The following is an 8,470-nucleotide window of genomic DNA, read 5'->3' on the forward strand; positions in this document are numbered from 1 at the left end:
AAATTCATTTTTCTTCTCTATTGCAGACTCTGCAAGAATTTTGAAAACCACTTAACCCCCATATCTCAGTGAATAGGAATCATAGAACCTCACTATATGAAAGAGGTTTTTTTAAGACTAAAATCTTTAAAACAGCAAGTTGTTCATGTGTTACAGGAAAGGGGACCAAGTAAATAAAATTGAAAGATTACTCTGTAATCACAGATGTGCTATCTTCCCATGGTGCTTCTGACATGCACGCCAACACTGCAGGATGCAGGCAGTGCCTAGACCATCATTAAATTATTAAATGCTTGTCTGTTGCAATACATTTTTCCACTTGTGTAGCTTATTAACTTTGCTGTCACCATCACTCAACAAGCAGATACATCAGCTGATAGAAAAAATGCCAACATGAGGATAGCAAGTTCATAGGTTAAAAAAAGTCTTTCCTCTATAAATAGAGTTGGTATAAATCACAAGAGTCTGCAAAATGGGCCTGGGAAAATTAGCTGCTGACCTAAAAACACTTCCTGTTGGCTGTCTGGGAATCCACTTCACACAGTTAAAAGCGACAAGAATTAAAGTAGCTAAAGAAGCAGGACTTTATGGTGAAATAAAGAATAAAGTATCCTAGCAAACATGAAAATAAAACCAAGTGCAACTAATAAAAATACAATTATACTATTGAGAAAGTATTCTAAATAATCAAAAGGCAAAATGAGCCATACTGTTTAAACTCTTAATGAGGAAATAATTATTATGTGTTTTCAGTGTCCTGCAGTCCTTGTGGCAGCTCTGGAATTTCAGCAGCTGACCAGCCAGCAGACCCCATGACCTGTAGATGGATCTGGCAATGTGTGGTTAAACAGGGAACTCAGCACAGCCATTTCTGTAGGAAAATGCTGACTACCATTGGGAAGAATCTAGTCAATTTGAATTATACTTCAAATTAAAGAGAATATAATTAATGAAGACATTTTTATCTCAAGTAAGGAACTAGCTTGCTGTTTTTCATTCCAAGTTAATGCTACCCTTCACTGCTGGAACTCTTCAGCTAACACTTCACCCAAGTGTCCTCTGCTGTCACTCAAAAAATGCCCCGTAGGGAGTGCTTCAGGAGATAAAATGAGTGCATTGAAACAGGTATTTTCTTAGGTCCAGCTCAGTGCATCACCAGGCTTATTGCAGCACACTTCTGTTGTGCTCATGCATGTGACACTTCTGTAACACCGATTAATTCACTGATGAGTGCCTCTTTACTTTAAAGCTACTTAACTAGAAATGATTTAGAGACACCAGATTTTTACATTCCAGGAACTTTGAACTGTCACATAATTTGACAATTAAGGTCTAAAGAATACATAAAAGCATATAACAAGATATGACTATAAATTGTAGCCCTCTAGATAAGCTTAACTCCAAACAGAAAAGAAAGGCTTCCTCAAATTCATTTTGAAAACCAGAAAAATATCTTGTGTAACGCAGGACAGAATATCTGTCTATAAACATATGCCCATTTTCTTCAAATTTTGTAGTAAAACTCCTAAAGTTGCAGAATGACCTTTCCAATAAATGGCAAAAGCACATAAAAAAATTCTTTGTTTCTGTAATCTCTCAGTTAAAATAATCTCTAACACTGGGTGAGTTACATGAATTATAAAATTTGGTACAAGATTGCAAAGCAAACTTTCTTCTTTGGAGTGCTTTGGCAATTCAGGTCAGATATTTGCAGCTGCCCCTTAAAGTCTGAAGACCAGTGAAATGCAATCTTTGGACTCTAATTTGTATTCAAGCTTACAAAGTCTCTAAACTCAACCTTAATTGTCTTTGTCCAAAATACATCTCACTGTTTAATATGGTGGATTATCCATAAGCATAATACAGTATTTTGTCTGAGTCTGTTAATTGGTTTCATGATTTTCCCAGTTGTTCAGACTGAGTTATTTTAAGAATTCACAGCTGGTATGGGATTGCCTACATAGCTAAAATATGTGTCTTGGTAATGGCTAATATTTCTAATCAAACATGTGTTGGCAAAGTGTTTAGGTTCAGGATAAATCATGCTGCTGGCCACAGTGTAGGAAACAAAAGGGAAAAAAAAATATACATTATGTCATGCAAAATAAATTTTCTATTATTCATCTAGAGCATTAGGGCTCACACTCTTTGAGTTAGATCTATACCCTTAATCATGCATAATCCCATTGATAAGAGTTTTAAAAAGTTGCAAAACCAAAACAAAAACCTAAACCAGCTTTGCAGAGCAAAACTTCCCAGAACATTGACTGGGAGAAGCAGAAACGCAACCACTGAGTTAACTGTCTCACTGCAAGTGCTCACTCTTCAAGATATCCTGCTTTTAGATGTGCTTAAACTTACTGTACCAGGTGAGTACAGTAGGTACTTTTTGCAGGGGCCATCAAAGCAGTAAATGTGTCAGGGGCCCCTGTAGAACAGTGCATCACTAAAAACTGCATAGTAGAGTGTGTCCCAAGAGTCAAATCACTCTGGGCCCAATGGCTGCAACACCTGAACAAATGTATGAGGATCATTTCAGAAGGGATTCTTGCAACTCTGAGCTTTGGAAGTAAAGGCCTCCTTTCCAATGAAAGTAAACAAGATCCAACAACCTAATTTTTACTTACACCACTGAAAATCTCAGTTTACTACAGATGCATGCAATATGCAGAATGTCTTCCAGATCCTACTAATGGTACACAAAGTATTTCAAAACAGCCAACACTGAAAGACACAAAACTGTCCCCCTCTCCTTTCCATGGGGCCAGCACATAACCAGAGGAAAGAAAATCCTTGTCTACAATTCCTTCTCTAAGCACATGAGTTGGGAACTTTTGCTATATTTTTATATTCATCTCCTCAAAAAGACAAGATATACTGACTCTCACTCTGAATCATGGGTTCACTGTTATAAAACCAGCTGTCCTGATCTCCCACATGCAGGACCATGTCTGTTCCCCCCTGCCCACATTATTATTTGTATGGCCATACAGGAACCTCAATCAGCCTGTTCTTCTTGAAGCTAAATCAGACAAAGTTTTCAACTAGCCTCTAACCCAGCTTACCATGTAATTGTGCTAACATTATTACTGGCTCAGGACAAGCAGCAGAAATACGTGACTGGGGAAAGATAGGGCTGTTTTTCTGGGTCACAGTCTCACTCAAGGGGCTTAAGTGACTGAGACAGCAGCCTAAATTTGGGAATCATCTCTGAGAGCAGATGTATTCTCATGAATACTCCCTATCACTACTCCTGTATTGCCAGTTGCTTTTGCAGGACATTTCAATGTTTTTTCTAAGATGCTGAAATAAAGGAGGAGAGGATTTTTAATCATGTGAATTTGACTAGTGCCAGACAACTGTAGCTTCAGCAGTTTATTTGAAATCTTCCACTGTGCTGCTCTCTTTGTTTTGGTTATATCATTTGCTTCCACTTCAAGAACCTAGAACATCAGACAGCATTGCTGAGCACAGACCAAGAACCAGAAATATGTAATACAGATGCTAAAACCAGCACTGGCTTTTTATTCGTCTGTTACATTTATCTATCATGCTGGAAATAATAATTTTGAATTACCTCATTTCACAAGCACAGTTGCTGGATCTCTGCTGGTGCAATATTTGAAATATATTTTTAGAAACAGATGCAAAGTTTTCTGCTGGGCCAAAGGAAAATTAGAATTGTCATGTTCTGTCAAAGGAGGAGTTATATATTTTTTTTGACAAATTAACAATGTTCATGGAAATGAGACACTATATAGGCAAGTGAAACTTAATCTCTTTTCATGCCGCTTCTCAAAAAGAAAATATTAACAGCCATTGCACAAACACTCACCCACTCCAACTTACTATTAGTTAGACAACATGTGAAAACTGCCAGCTACCTTATTCTACTTCCAAAATTGGAATGTCACGCTAATCTGCTAATCTTAACTTCTAGCAACCTACTTGAACATAAGAGGAGCTAATAGAGAAGATTTAGAAGGATTTTATCTGGCTGTTACCTTCACAAAACCAACAAAAGTATGTTACGCCAGGATATAACAAATTTTAATAAATTTGAGGTGATTTACTCTTTGAGGAGGGGCCTACAAATGCAAGGCTCTCTCAGTTCTTTTAACTTCCTTTGTGATTATAGAGCATTATTTGTATGTGAAGCACTAGCATGAGAGTCCTAGAAAACTAATTTTCACATATTTGGAGAACAAGCATAGCCTGGAAGAATTAAATCTTAGCTTCCTTGCAACTGTCTCAAAGTTCACTGAATTCTACCTGAAATAAGAGAAAAATTATTGGTTCATTTCTTGAAGTCTAGGTTAAGAATGGGCAGTTTTTGTTCTGAGCATTTTTGAGATAAAGGTACTTGTGTATTGTCCCACATATCTCATTAATACTTTTATTTACAGAAATATTTCTTTTACCTTTTACTGTACACATCTGGGACTTCAGCTAGAAATATTTTTATAGGCAGAGGCCAAAGTTTTTCAGATTGTGTCCACGATTTCTAGATCCAGATATGTTCCTATTGGACTAATGCATTGCCCATGTCATCTGGCTGTCATCTTTTTGTACATTGATTTTTCACATTTCCTGAAAAGTTTACAGCATTGTATATTCACAGCTGTGTATGCTTGCTGTTTCTTGACCCTGAAATCTGGGAAATCCTACTTTCTTTTCTCTGTCAAGGCATTCCAGAGACTCTTTCCATTTTCAAAGGAGGGACACAGGCCCTTTTTAGTACCTCTATTTTATGCATTTGAGCATCACTTACATCTTAGAAGCTTCTCTCACCTACAGTACATACAGTGATGAGTAGTGGCCATCTTGGTTATTGTATCCTGTATACTCAAGGAAAAAAATTGTCCATTTGCAAGTGTAATTTTGGAATGTCTATAAACGTAACTTAATAGAGAAACAATTCCTACCTCCACTGTCAAGCTTCTGCTGCAGAACTTGGAATCTGCATAAGGCACAGGTTTGCCAACAGCCCTAGGACATAAATCCCAGCTCAGGCATATCCCAATCCTTTCCTGTATGCATGGGAGTCTACCATCTCCAGTCTTCATCCTGTTTTTAGGGCAGATCTCTGGGGAATACATACTTAAAGTGAACTTTGCCTCATTTCTGTAATTACCTAACAAGTCTTGGTTTCAGCCCAACCAGCAGCTCAGGTCCATGCAGCCTCACTCTCCTCATGTTGGGATACAGGACAAATTGGAAGAGTTAAAGTGAAAAACCTCATGGGTTGAGATAAATACAGTTTAACAGGTAAGGCCAAAGCTGTGCATGCAAGCAAAGCAGCCAAGGAACTCATTCATCACTTCCCATGCTGAGAAAGCTGTTCAGCCATCCCCAGGACAGCAGGGCTCCATCACACGTGATGGTGACTTGGAAAGACAAATACCATTGCTCTGAACCCCTTCCTTCTTCCCCCACCTTTATATGCAGAGAATGGCACCCTGTGGAGTCATGGTATCAGCATTTGGAAATGCCTTCAGTCAGCTGGGGTCAGCTTCGTGTGCCACCCCAGCCTCCTCACAACAAGCAGAAAAGGCCTCAATGCTGTATCAGCACTGCTCAGCAATAGCTGAAACATCTCTGTGTTATCAGCACTGCTCTCAGCAAAAGGCTAAGGCACAGCCACATACAAGTGTCATGGTTTGAGCCTGGTGCAATGCCAGTGCCCCCATGAAAATGCTTCTTCCCTGGTATCTACTGTGAGATGTGATCAGAAACAGAGCAGAGTAGGCTCCAGCTTAAGAATGAAAGAAAAAAAAAAACAAACTTAACCCAGGACTATAAGAGAAAGACGCAAAACGCAGGATGAAAACTTCCCAAATATCCTCCTCCTCCCCCCACCAGATTTCCAACACATCACAATAAGACAAAACCTTAGATTTTCAATTCAATTACCAACCCTCAAATCACCCACTCAGTCCATCACCACCCTTCAGATAATCAATTCTCAGTTCCTCGAGAAGAGAGGAGTCCCTCTTGTTTCCGTGTCACATGTGGCACCACCCAGAGAACATTTGCCATCGTGACCTCTTCCTTCCATGGCCAGTGCTCCCACCTCTGCACATGGACCAGAGCTGCTTCTAGGGTTTTTTTCCTTTTAAGAATGCTTTGTCCAGTTCCAAAAAGAGCACAGTCTCTTTCTCCTTTTGGGACACCTGTCCCCCCCAAATTTCACCCCCTGGGGCCAAGGGGTCTCCTGAACAGAGATCATCTTCCTCTTCTTCTTCTCTGAAGACGGAGGGCCCCACCACCCTCCTCACCCATCGTCTCTGTTCATGCGCTCCTTCACATCACCGCACTCTCCTGGCTCTGAGCCACTGCCTCCCCCTAAATGCAGTCTCTGTGTCACAGGAACACAAGTGGTTCTGCCCATGGCTATACAAGAAAAGTCCAGCCAAAGGCCACTCCATCATCTTCTCCCACACAGGATTCTTCTGAGCCTCTCTCAAACCTCTTTAACTTGCACCCACTTGCACCACACTTGCCCATTTCCTGTTATCCTACTATCCCATCTCCACCTCTCTCCTCATTCAGCTCCAGGAGGATCAGCATTTGGCAGGTTTCCATCATCCACAAGAAGGGTTACAAGTCCCAGGCTCTGCCTGTCCATGAACTCCCACAGCTGGCTGCCCTGCTGGGCACACCCCCCCCCCCTCCTCCCCGCCCTTCTCCTTCACGCCCGGCCTGCTATCAATTTTCAAAGTAGCACCAGCACAGCCACAGGTTCTCTCCCTCTCTCTCGGGGGGGAATGGTGGGAGGTGCGGAATGGCTGCCCGAAGCCTTGCAGTGCTCCTCCACCCTTCCATCTCGCAGGGGCCTCCTCCCTTCTGTCCCAGGCCTGGCTGCCGCATGGCCTCCCCTCCCCCGCCCAGCCTGGAGCTGGGCTGGGGAGGTCTGCTCTCTTCAGGAACCAGAACCCAAGAGAGCTTCCACCGTGCATTCACAGCTTTTAACCCACTGTGTTCTCAGAGGCGTATCCATACCCTCAGAGGACAAACCAGGTGCCAATATCAAATTCTGAGCATCTATTGGTTTGACCACATCATCCCAAAAACTCACTTCCTCTTAATCAAACCACGACAACCAGTTACAGTGAAGAAAATTAACTCTACCCCAGCGAAAACCAACACAAAGTAAAAGAAAGCAAGATTAAGCCACGCCTACAAAGTAAAAATGCATTTTTTACAAATAGAATAGAATGCACACCCTCAGACCCCAGTGGTACAAGACCTTATCTGACTGTAGAACATGTGGATTAAAACACTAAGCCTGAATAAACACAAAACCCGGTTCACTAATAAGGCTTGAAACAGAAATGTTACACAACTGGGATTCCATTTTTTCAGACTGTATTGCTACACAAGATCTGGAATGAATGCTGTTTTCAGCTCAAACATCTGCACAATAAAGCTGTGCTATCTTCACAACCACCCAACTCAGCAGAGCTCCAATGTGATTTACAGAATTTCCTTTGCAAGACTATCATCCCCAAGCACTGGACAGGAAGCTTAGGCACCAGACTGAAGTATCAAGATTTTACTACTGGTGTAGTAGTTAGACCTTCTTCTTATCCTTATTCCTTTTTGGCTATAATAGAAACAGGAATCAGGCCACAGGCTCAAAGATTTGAGATTCTGAAGTCACAGAAGCAAACATCACAATGAGAGATGCATTATGCCATTAACTAAGCATTACCAAGCACACATTTGCTCTAAACTCCAAGCATTTAATGTAAGTTGCACAGAAATGTACATGAGATATTCTGTTCTGCTCATTCTCTTATTTTGAAATGCATTTCAATTGCTTAGTCCTGTTCCTTCATTACATATCCATGGGGAGTATAGGAATTACCATACAGGAGCACCTCCTCTTCTTGTGTTATGGGCATCATGAATATAAGTTAAATGGCATTTGTGTTATGAGAACAGCTTCCAACAAAAGGGTACTCTGCTCACCTCATTTCATACTTTCCAGAGTTCATTTTATGAAAAGCCATAAACAGACGGCATTTTCATCATACCCACTGGCTTTTCAGATCAGAAGAGACCAGTGGAACATACCACAGGGAAATTTAATGTTGTTCTAATCCTTCTGGGGTTTCACACTCCTGGGCTGTCAAGAAAGAAGCCTTCACTGATGTTTTATGTTTGATTTGAGTTTAGGGGTTTTTTTTTAACTATAAGAAAAGATATGAAACATTACTCCAGTGCAAACCAAGTCTTTTTAGCCAGCCATAGCAGGAGGCAAGTGCCTTCATCACTAATCAATTTCCTTTATATAATAAAGGGGAAAACACTGGCAAAGAAAGTATTGAGGTACTGATGGGATGCCAGAAGAAACTAACTCAGTATCAGTGGGATTTTCTGAGAAAGGAATATACATCTCCATCTCTTTTTTGGCAAATAAGGATCTCAGTTTTGCAACTCTATGCCACTGTTATTGTCACCATTG

This window comes from Haemorhous mexicanus, chromosome 1 (assembly GCF_027477595.1).
Source record: "Haemorhous mexicanus isolate bHaeMex1 chromosome 1, bHaeMex1.pri, whole genome shotgun sequence".
Classification (NCBI taxonomy): domain Eukaryota; kingdom Metazoa; phylum Chordata; class Aves; order Passeriformes; family Fringillidae; genus Haemorhous; species Haemorhous mexicanus.